This window comes from Plectropomus leopardus, chromosome 16 (genome assembly GCF_026936395.1).
Source record: "Plectropomus leopardus strain MGB_pleo_1.0 chromosome 16, ASM2693639v1, whole genome shotgun sequence".
Classification (NCBI taxonomy): Eukaryota; Metazoa; Chordata; class Actinopteri; order Perciformes; family Serranidae; genus Plectropomus; species Plectropomus leopardus.
Genome location: NC_142191.1, coordinates 19,914,031 through 19,927,551, shown reverse-complemented (window position 1 = coordinate 19,927,551; position 13,521 = coordinate 19,914,031). Strand labels below are relative to the sequence as shown.

Below are 13,521 nucleotides of genomic sequence, written 5' to 3'. Positions count from 1 at the left end.
CCTTCCTTGAAAAGAGAGTATATGTAGAAATTTAAGGGTGGCACATAAGTATATTAGTAAAAACAAAAATAAAACATGCTTAAATAAATAAATCAATATCAACTTATACAATAAAATGCTTAAATAAGGGATTCAATGAATAATAATGTAATTCAATGCTTAATTATAGCCACAAATGAATAAAATCACCAATTAAAAAAATTAAAACACAAACAATTAAATATGTTTCATTTATTCCTCCATTTATATACATATTCACAAACACAATATTGTATATAAAATGTATTTGTATATTTAAAACACACACACACGCACACACACACACACACACACACACACACACACAAAGAGCACGAGGGCAACTACTGCCATTAAAAACTGGGTACACTAATCAGCGGATAATTAGCCTGACAAATACCGCCAGAAATCAATACAAACACACGTTATTACACTGTAAACTGATAATCAACGTCAGACGACTATGCCATATTTTATCAGGCACCTAGTGTTACTGTAGAGGCGACAAAACTTTAAAAAGTATACGAAGCTCCCTGCGCTTTTCGGGAGGAATATTATGCCAAACTGCCTCTATGAAATATGTCATATTAATAATTCATGTGTCTCCGCCTAAACGCATAACTCGAGACAGACCAGATAAAATGCGCCATATGTCGACAGTCTTCTTGATAATTCGGCATTAATGTAATCATATAAAATACCATGGATTTGCGTAAAAAGTGCACATTTTGGATTTTTGTCGCCTAAACTTTCTGCCCGCATCTGTTAGTTAGCAGCGCTATTTGAGCGGGAGAAGATCATTGTGAAAAGATGTGAGCCCTTTACAAAAAAAAAAGATTTATAACTCACTCTGATTCAAACACGGACTCAAAACAATAGTAATTCGCAGTCTATCATGTGTGATGAGATTTCTTTTTTCTTTCGGCGGTTAATTTTTTTCCCGGACATTAAAATCAGAAAAGCGGTGATTTAAGAAAGGTCCATAACCACTTTTAAGTCAGATTAAACTGTCAAAACTGTATCACTGGAAGAACACAAAAAATCTATCCTTAAGATTTACGTAGGCGTTGTGTTTAAATGCATTTATTTCAGGCGGGATATTAGTGAAGGCTAACAGCAGCTATATGAAGCAGGCTGGTTTATGACAGTAGCTAGCTAGCTAAAACACCACAACATTACCGTTAGCTGAGTTCAAATCAGCAGCTCACTGCTGAAATTTCTCCGCGTTTGGGCTTCTTTAACTGAGAAACGATGATATCATACATGTCTGACATCTTACTAAAACAACTTTGCATGATAGATTTTATATTTCTTAGATAATTAAATCGGTAGAAACACTCACGTAGAAGCTTGTCCGCCGCCATCCCATAAAGAACTTTGTAAAAGCCCGCCAAGCGCGGTTGCTAGGTTACGGAACAAAGAGGCAGCATCACTGCAGTGAGAGATGGAGACGCCATCTTAGACCTTTTTAGGCTCCCAAAGTCTGTTCATTTAGTTCAGAGACGTTCACGGGAGTTTGAGTTTGAGCGGAGGTTGTGCATCAGGGTCCTTAATTCAGTTTCGGGCTGCTAAATCAAGAGGATCAATGATGTTTAACCGTGATTCAATCAGATTAGATAATAATAATATAGCATTAAATATAACTACTTTCCTTTTTATGGCATAAAAATATGAATATTTGACTTTAAAAAATAAAATAAGTTACCTTTACTCTTAAAAAATAGGGTCCTATTATTAAATTCTTATTTTATTTAATATGAATTAATTTATAAATTAGATGGCGCCCCTGCCTTTAACAAACAACACGGCGTGACATCAACTTAGCCTAACTTATATATTTAGTTATAGTTTATTTGAAGTCAGATTTTTTTTTTTACATGTTTTGAGCCACGATCCTTTATATTAATTAATAATTGATTACTATTAGAATATAGCCATTCAAATAGTTATTTAAAAAAATGTTATCAAATTCTTATTTTATTTCACATGAATTCATTATATTAATTCTTCAAAAATACATTTTAATGCCCCAATTATATCAACAGCAGATCTTACCTGTGAAAACTGGGAAGAGTGGACTGAAAGTAACACGGCGAGCACCAAGCACCATCAGTGTGCCAACAGAATAATTTGTAAATACTTTTAAAGCTCTGCACATCACAGGAATAATTTTGCCAATCCCTCCATAATAAGATACCCTTAAAAGTGAATTAAACTTTCTTAGCATTAAGTAACATCTGAGAAGTAATACAGTTTTTAAAGCCGCCAAGTTTTAGTTTTATGTTGAGAGAAAATTATAATTAATCATCCTTCCACTATATCCCATCATGCATCACTGCATCTTAACTACAATTAATACAAGTACTGCAAAGTTTTTGCTCTTGAAAATATTTTATCTGCACTTGAAATAAATTAAATATACATACATGAAAATAAATGAAGTATTACAGAAATGATAATGAATATAAATAAATAGTTTTTGTACTTAAGAAATCAATGAAGCTCAACACTGGTTGCCCAGGCTGGCAAAAAGACACCTGCTCTTTATGGCAAAATCTGGAGATATGGTTTAGTCACCTTAGATTTTTAGTAATTAAGATACTGTGCAGTTACTACTACAACCTTATAATGAAAATATGACATTAAGACATTTTCAAATGTTTTATTGCAGTGACAACACATACAATTGATTGGAAGTTGATTTTCAAAGTGTTGCTGTAAATTAGCCTTTAGTAAGTTAATAGAGCAAGTGTTACCTGTTGCAGGTCTGTCCCATCCTGTAGCTGCAAAACCAGTTGATAGTCCAGTCTGGTTTGCTCCTGATTGGTTGGGATGAAAACCGGCAGCAACACAGGCACCCTGGAATAAACATAAACATGCATTTCTTGCAATTTGCCATTATTTTTTTACTTGTTGTGCATTTTCTTCGCTAACGTAGTATTTCGGGGCCTTCCTTGAAAAGAGAGTATATGTAGAAATTTAAGGGTGGCACATAAGTATATTAGTAAAAACAAAAATAATACATGCTTAAATAAATCAATCAATATCAACTTATACAATAAAATGCTTAAATAAGGGATTCAATGAATAATAATGTAATTCAATGCTTAATTATAGCCACAAATGAATAAAATCACCAATTAAAAAAATTAAAACACAAACAATTAAATATGTTTCATTTATTCCTCCATTTATATACATATTCACAAACACAATATTGTATATAAAATGTATTTGTATATTTAAAACACACACACACATGCGCACACACACACACACACACACACACGCGAGCACACACACACACACACACACACACACACACACACGCGAGCACACACACACACACACGCACGCACACACGCACACACAGAGCACGAGGGCAACTACTGCCATTAAAAACTGGGTACACTAATCAGCGGATAATTAGCCTTACAAATACCGCCAGAAATCAATACAAACACACGTTATTACACTGTAAACTGATAATCAACGTCAGACGACTATGCCATATTTTATCAGGCACCTAGTGTTACTGTAGAGGCGACAAAACTTTAAAAAAGTATACGAAGCTCCCTGCGCTTTTCGGGAGGAATATTATGCCAAACTGCCTCTATGAAATATGTCATATTAATAATTCATGTGTCTCCGCCTAAACGCATAACTCGAGACAGACCAGATAAAATGCGCCATATGTCGACAGTCTTCTTGATAATTCGGCATTAATGTAATCATATAAAATACCATGGATTTGCGTAAAAAGTGCACATTTTGGATTTTTGTCGCCTAAACTTTCTGCCCGCATCTGTTAGTTAGCAGCGCTATTTGAGCGGGAGAAGATCATTGTGAAAAGATGTGAGCCCTTTACAAAAAAAAAAGATTTATAACTCACTCTGATTCAAACACGGACTCAAAACAATAGTAATTCACCATCTATCATGTGTGATGAGATTTCTTTTTTCTTTCGGCGGTTAATTTTTTTCCCGGACATTAAAATCAGAAAAGCGGTGATTTAAGAAAGGTCCATAACCACTTTTAAGTCAAATTAAACTGTCAAAACTGTATCACTGGAAGAACACAAAAAATCTATCCTAAAGATTTACGTAGGCGTTGTGTTTAAATGCATTTATTTCAGGCGGGATATTAGTGAAGGCTAACAGCAGCTATATGAAGCAGGCTGGTTTATGACAGTAGCTAGCTAGCTAAAACACCACAACATTACCGTTAGCTGAGTTCAAATCAGCAGCTCACTGCTGAAATTTCTCCGCGTTTGGGCTTCTTTAACTGAGAAACGATGATATCATACATGTCTGACATCTTACTAAAACAACTTTGCATGATAGATTTTATATTTCTTAGATAATTAAATCGGTAGAAACACTCACGTAGAAGCTTGTCCGCCGCCATCCCATAAAGAACTTTGTAAAAGCCCGCCAAGCGCGGTTGCTAGGTTACGGAACAAAGAGGCAGCATCACTGCAGTGAGAGATGGAGACGCCATCTTAGACCTTTTTAGGCTCCCAAAGTCTGTTCATTTAGTTCAGAGACGTTCACGGGAGTTTGAGTTTGAGCGGAGGTTGTGCATCAGGGTCCTTAATTCAGTTTCGGGCTGCTAAATCAAGAGGATCAATGATGTTTAACTGTGATTATATCAGATTAGATAATAATAATATAGCATTAAATAGAACTACTTTCCTTTTTATGGCATAAAAATATGAATATTTGACTTTAAAAAATAAAATAAGTTACCTTTACTCTTAAAAAATAGGGTCCTATTATTAAATTCTTATTTTATTTAATATGAATTAATTTATAAATTAGATGGGGCCCCTGCCTTTAACAAACAACACGGCGTGACATCAACTTAGCCTAACTTATATATTTAGTTATAGTTTATTTGAAGTCAGATTTTTTTTTTACATGTTTTGAGCCACGATCCTTTATATTAATTAATAATTGATTACTATTAGAATATAGCCATTCAAATAGTTATTTTAAAAAATGATATCAAATTCTTATTTTATTTCATGTGAATTCATTATATTAATTCTTCAAAAATACATTTTAATGCCCCAATTATATCAACAGCAGATCTGATCTGTGAACACTGGGATGAGTGGGCTGAAAGTAACACAGAGTGCACCAAGCACCATCAGTGTGCCATCAGAATAATTTGAAAAATACTTTAAGGGTCTGTTCATCTTGCACTATTGTTAAACTGTGGAGATCGCTGAGGACAACAGATTTACTTACCAAAGTCATATCAGACAAACTATTCTGTCCTAAAGGGGTGTGCACTTTTATTCTGATGTGGCGTCATCACTGACCTCATGGTTTATCACAGCAAAAATACATTAAAAAAATTTAAACATATTTGTTTACTGGCAGCATGTGGTCATCTCTCTGTCTTTTTCCCTCTTGTGTCATGTGTGAAACCTTGATGCTTTTATCCCACACTCTCTGGCAGCCCACACAACGCCTTCATGTCTCTGTGCAGCTCTCAGCTCTTATCAGGCACTCAAGAGGAGAGTCAGAGGAAGTAGAGGTGTTTTGTTCTTCAGAGGCAGAGCTTTGTTGTTCGCTGTCATTCGAGATGCAAACAGTCCCCTTCTTGCTGGAGATCTGTCGATTTACACAATACCTGTCAGTCTGCATCACAGTCTGTAATGGCTGTTGAGCAGACTGTCCCCCTGACACAGACACATTTTTGGCATCTCTGCTATTTCTATTTTTGATCACAGATGTTTTATAATAAGACGTGAATTATTGTGAGAAGCTTAAATTAGTCTGTTAATAAGACTTGGACTGCCTCATGAAAAAGCTGATAAATAAACTCAATACAGGAATCTTTACGAATGCTTTCTGTAGTTGTATACACCTGCTAGCATTTTAAAAATGCCATATTTGAAAACTGAGGTGAAGTGGAGGATAAAACTATCCAAAACTTGAGCTAGCCACCTCTTCATTTGCTAAATAGAGATGACCCCTCTGACATGCAAACTCAGCCTACTCGTGCACTACTAGTGTCTGGACCGACAGCGCTGCTCCTTTGCATTGACAGGAGCCAGTTGAGATGGTTTGGGTTTATGATAAAGATGCCCCCTGGATGCCTGTGCAGGCACATCCAACTGGAGGGATTTCCCCTGGGCAGACCAACACACTGAGGGATTAGGCTCCCCATCTGGCCTTGAAATGCTTAGAGTCCCCGCAGCAGGAAGCCAGAGAGAGGGGCCTCTGGGCTTCTTTGCTTGCCTTGTAACTGTACCACCCAGACCCAGATATGCTTAAAAAAATCGTTGGAATAATTCAAAATATTTGAAACTGCACTTACAGCATAAGTAAAGCACTTCAATTTTATGGATATTTCCTGTTGTTTTTGCAGCAAAATGTTATATACATTCAAACAGAAAGTGAATGACACGCTCCAGGGTGAAGTCCAGGGTTTGTTGGAGTCATCCTGCCTGCCTTCCCAGCTCTTTCTATCACAGTAGTTGCCAGCAGTGTTGAAAAACTGCAACAACCCAGTGCCTATAGCACCGCGAAAGAAGCCCTGGTGTGTTCTTGTTTGACTTAAATGCATGGATGTATTATAAAACCTGGATACACCATGCAGTTGAACCCCCGTTCATTCCTATGAGAGCTTTTTAGTGGTGCATGAAAGAAAAAAACGCTATTTCTGCAGTAAAAAAGTAACCAGATTTTCCACATTACTGGGCCCGTAGAGCATGCTCACTGTGCCCAGCTTCTGCTGGCGGAGCAACTGACTTCAGGGTTAGTGTCCCACTAGCTTGAAGGACCATCAAATAATTTAATTTTGCTGCTTGCTTAGATTTTGCAAATTTTGACGCTTACAGAAATGTATCCACATTAATGTAAACTCTGTCAAATTTGCTTCAAAGCCTGGCGCTCTTCCCGGGCATCTTGAAACCACTGTTAAAAGACCCGAGTCTCATGTAAACGTCCACTGACGAGTTGCCTGCAGCCTCTCAGACTGACGTGCTCAGAGCAAAAAGTGACGCTCTGTGTCTGAAGTGGTGAAGGGATGTCGCATTTTTGTAGGCCAACCAGGAAGTAAGCATCGCACTGGTTCCCTCGTCAAAAACCTTATGGGATTTTTGAATGAAATTTATGATTATTGTCAAAAACTAAGACGTAAACACAAGTTTATGAGAATTACACGTTTTTTTTTCCTTGTCCAGTTTTTTTTTTTTTTTGCTTGTTTTTCAGGTAATTTTCCCATTTCATTTGACCAATTTTTGCTAATTTTTTGGGCCACATCTTGTTAAGTTGCTGGTTGCCCTCTCCCCGCTATTTTTGGTTGTTTTTTTTAGCTCAAGGCACTTAGCATGCTCCTGCAAAACACAAGGCACATTGAGCGAAAATGCAAGGCACTCTGTAGGGGTCGGCTGATTTTTCAGGTCCCATACCAATACTGATCATGAGTACTTAATGAGATCGATAACGGATATTTGGAACCGATATGCATTTCTAATAAAAACAAAAACCTCTCTGTCAATGTTTAGAATTCTGAAGCCTTTAGCAAATCAGAACTGAAACTTTCAGCATCTTTTATAGCAACTTCGCAGCACATTTTTTAATAAAGTACAGTGCAAATTTAAATGAAAACTCAATAAATGGAAAAAGCTCCCTGCAGTTTTACAAAGTAAATTCTGACACTTTCTTTGCATGAGTTGCAGACTGCCTGCTGATTGAGTGAAATTACGCACACTTTTTAATCAATCAATTTTTTGGGGATTATTAAAATACAACGCCAATACAAACAATCAGCAAAATGATCAACAACCAACCAGGCCGACAATGTGTCGACCGTTAGCAAATGCAGCCAGCAAAACAATTCAGTCATTAAAAATCATTACAAAAAGCTGAGCTCAAACTGATCATCTCTATTTCAGAAACCTCAGACTGCGCCATCTGTCCTCTAAGTAACAACAAAGTAGACTTCAGCTGTGAAGCCCGAGAAAAGCCATTACACCTCTGGCTGCGGCCTTTACTGTTGATCCCAGACAGACGGACCAGTCGCACCACACTCGACTGGTAAAAGCAGCACCACTTTATTTCTGACAGGACTGGAAGCTAAAAGTCCTCTACCGAAGCCCTCTGTTCCTCTGACATGTTTGAGCTTTTCTCTGCAGACTTTAACCACTCTGACCTGTTAACAGTCAAGAGTTTTACCCACAAAACAGCCGCAGTCTGGTTGTGATTTATTTCTTACGCAATTCTCAGTAAACTCTCGGCTGTCGGTGAAATTCTGGAAAGTGTTGAGCCGTCTACATTTTTTTTAAGTGGCAGATTAATTTGACACCAGAAAAACCGAGTATGCTTCGCTCTCACCTCCTTCAGCCGCCCTCAAGCCAGCAGCAATCAGCTCGCAGCTGAGTGACTGCGTGAAGCCAAATGCCCCACGGTTTTAATGTTTTCTTTAACTGCCGTGGTATTTATGTTCATGCACCCAACCGGGGATTTAGTTTTGCTGTGCTTTTGGCGGATTCAAAATGTCAACTGATAAAAATCTATCCACAAAGCCCTCAAGTTCAGCACAGTGTGACTCACTGTCTGCAGACTCGAGCTGTTTCTTTAAATACCAGATAGTTTATTTTATTTATGCAGAGTAAAGCGTTTACATTCAATCGTGAGTGTTAGTGGTTTTGTTTTTATTGTATTTGTGAGGCATTTATTCCACTACAACACTCATTCCATTATTGTTTTTGTTTTTCAGAGTTAAGTGCTTAAAGCTGGGGTAGGAAGAAATCTGAAAAACAAAAGACAACAAACAGAATTTAAAAAATCCTCGAGACAGCCACGGGCATATGCACACAATGCTCACAGTAAACCGCTGTTCCCCCTAAATTGTCGCACGCAGCTCATTCGTTCAGCCCCTCCTCGCCCCACTCTCTCTCTCTCCGTTTATCGGACTGAAACTAGACATGAATTAGCTGTTCTGACCTGGCTCTTGGGCCTGACAAATATGGGAGACGCACCATTTTAAAGGATAAACCAAGGTAACTTTATTGAACAAAAGTAACTGAACGTGCTAATAAACAGAGTCTAAAGCGTGGGATGTTAATGTCAGTAAAGCAGACGGCGCGTGTGTGATCAGTGTGTGTGATCAGTGTGTGTGATCAGTGTGTGTGATCAGTGTGTGTGATCAGTGTGTGTGATCAATGTGTGTGATCAGTGTGTGTGATCAGTGTGTGTGATCCGTGTGTGTGATCAGTGTGGTGTGGGGATGTTGTGTAGTGGGCAAAAAAAAGCAAGAGGAAACTGGGGATGAACTCAAAGTCGATACATCACTCAGAGGGAGCGTCCCTGTTGGGAGGAGAGAGAGAGCAGAATGAGACACAGCATCCATTTATAATCCAGCAGCACTGGGCCCTGGTGCCAAGAGAGCCCTGATTACTGGCCCACCCCCCAAAAAATAAACTGGGCACCCCATCTTAAATACCTGGTTTGATTTATTAACTTGAGCCGACGTTTCTCCGTCCTCCACAGGAGCGAGAAGAGAAGGTGAGACTTCAGGGTCAGATCAAGAGGCTGTGGGAGGACAACCAGAGACTGCAGGAGGAGTCGCAGACGTCTGCCGCCAAGCTCAAGAAGTTCACAGAGTGGGTCTTTAACACCATCGACATGAACTGAGTCCGACCTGCACGTTTCAGCTCTCACACACACACGCACACATCAGCACACACAGTCTGGACGGAGAGGCAGAGGGGGCAGGAACTGTGCTCGAGGAAAGTGGAGACTTGTTGGACTCTGATGCTGAACCCTCCGACCATCTTCCATCGACTTCAAACAGTCATTTTGTCGGCCAGCGTCAGTCTTCACAGACGGCTCTTTTTAACTTTCTCAGGACGAGACTCAAGAAAAATGGGCGTGTTCATCAGATTAAGAAGGACTGACCTTTACCATAACGGGACCACGGGAGCGTTGCCGAATTGTTCTTTCTCTCATATTGCCGTGCCAAAAGTTTTTTTTTTGCAAAAATGCCAATGAAGAGGAAGCTCTTTCCCGCACTCCTTTTTTCTGAAGAGGTCAGCTTGTGAACGTCAACACTCCCTCTGCCGTGCTTTCCAAGTGGATGCACTTCTTTCTTTTGGACGACCTACGGTAGATATCTGACCTTTTCCCGTTTTTCCAAGTTACTTTTTTCTAATGTTGCCCAGCTTCTCTTTGTGCCAAACCAAACCTGCCACAGCGGAGGGCAGCAGAGACATCCCTGTGACTGCAGAGAAGACGCCTCTGAAACGCCACGCAACAGGTACGCCACAAATCTGCCGCCTGGACGCAAACAAACACACATAATGAATCTGAAGCCCGCTGGACACAGCAGAGGTTTTCATTTCTCTCACGTAAATGGAGTGTAAAGAAATTAAGTGTTTCCACGAAAACTGAAGAGTCATCGTGGCTGTTTGTCCGTCAGCCTCCGACATGGAAGCAGGTCCATCTGCCTCCGATCAGAAGGAAACATGGATTTGTACAGTGTTTTTTCTCAGATCTGGATTACTGCATCCTGTCTGCCTCCACAGCACAAACCAACACCTGACAGAGGAGTTTATTTATAAGCCATCGGCAAGCGGTGCCATTAAACATGAGTGACATCCAGAGTGCTTTGGTCCATCTCAATTGTATGTGTCTTAAAAGCAATAGGAAGAAGTCCTGTCTCTCAGAAACAAAGGGGAGAGTTTGCTCTGGGAAGTTCAACATGGATATATTTCTTTTTTTTTTTTTTTTTTGAAAGGTTATACTTAACAGACATGCTGCACAAGAGCCTTCGTCTTCTTCCATTAAAGCATCGTGCTTTTGGGAAAAAGCAGCGCGAGGACTCAACATCCCACCGTCTGGAACACAGAGAGCCAGCTGATGAGAAATGACAGAGACATTGGTTAATTTATTTCCTTGTATTATAATTCCAATAAATAAGTTGTTCTATTCGTACAGTACAACTGACATCAGTGTTTAGTTCCTCAAGAAAAAGGTCACTAGCTATATTATTTAAAATGGCTTTCTTTCTTAATTCTGGCTAACGCCTGACTATATGCTTTTTCTTCTGTATTCTGTTGTATTTTGTGGTGCCCGAGCCTGCTGTCGTGTTGCTTACAGTGCCCTCTAGTGATGACCAGTGGAAATGTCATGGTTATTAAATGTGCTGCCAGTCACTCTGTATTTTTTCCCACGCCTCTTCAACAATCAGTCAGACATCGACGGGGAGGCCACACGAACACAGAACAGCAAGAAAAATCAGGAGCCAGCTTTGAGAGACAATCAAAGGTTGATTTTTTTGATAAAGGGAGCAGACCTTAGGTGTACTTAGTGTGTGTGTCTGTGTGTGTGTTAGTGTGTGTGTTTGTGCTTAAAGTTTAACTTCTGTCCTCCAGTTTTCTGGGATTTTCAGAGAACATACAATACTGTGCAAAAGTCTTAGACCACCATAAACTTTATCTTAGCAAGGTTATAATGATCATATATATTTATTTTTGTTGTCTCTTGACTAAAATACAACCAGATCATTCAAGACATATATATATATATATATATATATATATATATATATATATAGAATAATACAATTTCAACAGGCTGCAGTTGCAACTATTTGGTGTGACCTCCCTTTCTACTGAGCATATCTTGAACTCCATACTAATCTTCTGTTTACACCAGGCCTCATTCAAGATCTGCAAAGCTCAATGAATTGTTTTAGCTACCTTTTTGTTATGGTTGTATGGTTTCATTTTTTGCACTAAATATTAACCCCAGTCTGAAGAAGCCATTGTGTTGTGGCCTGAGACTTTTGCAGAGAACTGTAATCCAACAAAAATGAGGTGTGTGCTTGGATTAAAAGGCCCCGCAGTAAGGAGGAGTTATTGTGTTTCAGTGGCAACGTGTGTCATCTTTGTGTGAATGTACATCAGTCTATCCAGCCGTGCCTACAGTCACTTATTTTGGTCATACTCCCAGGCAGAACAGGGACGTGCCTTTGAAACAGCACCTGGGGAACAGATGAAAGGGAAAGGCTCTTCTTCGTCATCCTGAAAAATAAAAACACCTGGTAACACACACACACCTTACACACATATTAGTTTTAAACAGCATTTTAGTCACAGTCGGAGACTTCATCAGTGTTTGCGGTGGGTATTAACTGGGAGCCTGAATATTTTTACTGAACACAATCAGGCCCGTCTGCCTCCGGACGCAGGGACAAGACTGTGTGTGAAGTGTATGAAAATGTGTCGATGTGTGTGTGTTGTGTGTGTGCGTGTGTGTGCCTTTTGCATCCAGTTACATGCAGTATATCTTTCAGGGCAGCTGGCCCCTGTAATGAGTGTATTGGAAGAAATGTTCCCTCAAATCACTTACAACCCAAGCAGGAGCCACAAAGCTGTTTGGGCAGCCAGGTGTCTGTGTTGGGGTTTTTTCAGGTCGCTAACTCGAGCATGTATACTGATACTGTTCGAAAACGTGGTGTAAGCCTTAATTCCCCCGTCCTTTGCCATCAAAGCCCTTTGATGAAAAAACTCTCCCAGTTTCTGAATCTCTAAAAGCAAATTTGCGTCTTGAATCGATGCAATTAAAACCCTGCAGCAAAACGCACAGAGCGGCACCCGGTCTGAATGTAAAGAGAATATAAACAAGCCTAAAGAAATGTGATGTTTACTATTACCGACACTCAGCTCTGCAGTTTTGCAGGGAGAAGAGTGAACCCTTAACAAAACGACGTAGAGGGTTCTGTTTTAAGAACCTCTCGTCAGCCTGCGTGGATCATAACGACCAGAGAACAGTCAGCTGCTTCATCGCTTTGCTTGTTAATATAATTCTGTTCTTCTAACAAGTTGGCCAGTTGTGAAAAGCAGTCTAGTCATCAACCAACAATGTGAAATCCTCAAAATATTCACAAAATATGAGTCATTTAGGCAGGAATGTTCCCTATCCAGCAAGTTTGACTGTAAATTGTTGTGAGCTCTGGTTCCCTGACCGGAGCTACAGTACGTCGACGCTTAAATGATGACTTATAGGTAGTTTCGTATTTTATTGTACATGGAAAGTGCTCTAGTTTTTTGTATTTCAAATGAAGTACGGCCACAAGGCTGACTGTGCAGTGCAGATGTTTTCGCTCGCATCTTTAAAAGTGTGCATCAGATGTTAGATACAGTCGTCCACCTTATACAGAGACGCATAAAAACGCACACACACCAGTTACTCCAGTGTGAATGCCGAGTTGTTTAACGGTGCATATGTTTTGTTTTGTTTTTTCTCTCCTCAGCTTTGTTTTTTGGTGCTTTTTTGGAGGGTTATGGGAAATGTAAATGTTCAGATGTTCACATGTTCCATTTTGTACTATCTTTTAATTTGAAGAACCTTTGCACAGTGTTTTATAAAAAGGATTGTGTTGACAGGTTTTGGATAAGAAGGGTGAATTGATTCATTCCTGTGCAATCTTGTCTAGATGTTGCTTCTTAGTTTTCCTGTCAGTGCAGCTCCTGAACAACAG

At 39.4% G+C, this 13,521-nt stretch overlaps 1 long non-coding RNA gene across 2 annotated transcripts in view; it reads left to right on the top strand.

Annotated features, from left to right (window-relative positions):
• Positions 1-10,306, top strand: part of LOC148186883 (uncharacterized) — a 56,028-nt gene extending 45,722 nt beyond the window's left edge. For both annotated transcript variants that reach the window (XR_015779156.1, XR_015779155.1), the window contains exon 3: positions 9,528-10,306. This is a non-coding gene — a long non-coding RNA (uncharacterized LOC148186883). The remainder of the gene's footprint in view (positions 1-9,527) is intronic.
• Positions 10,307-13,521: the final 3,215 nt, after the last annotated feature.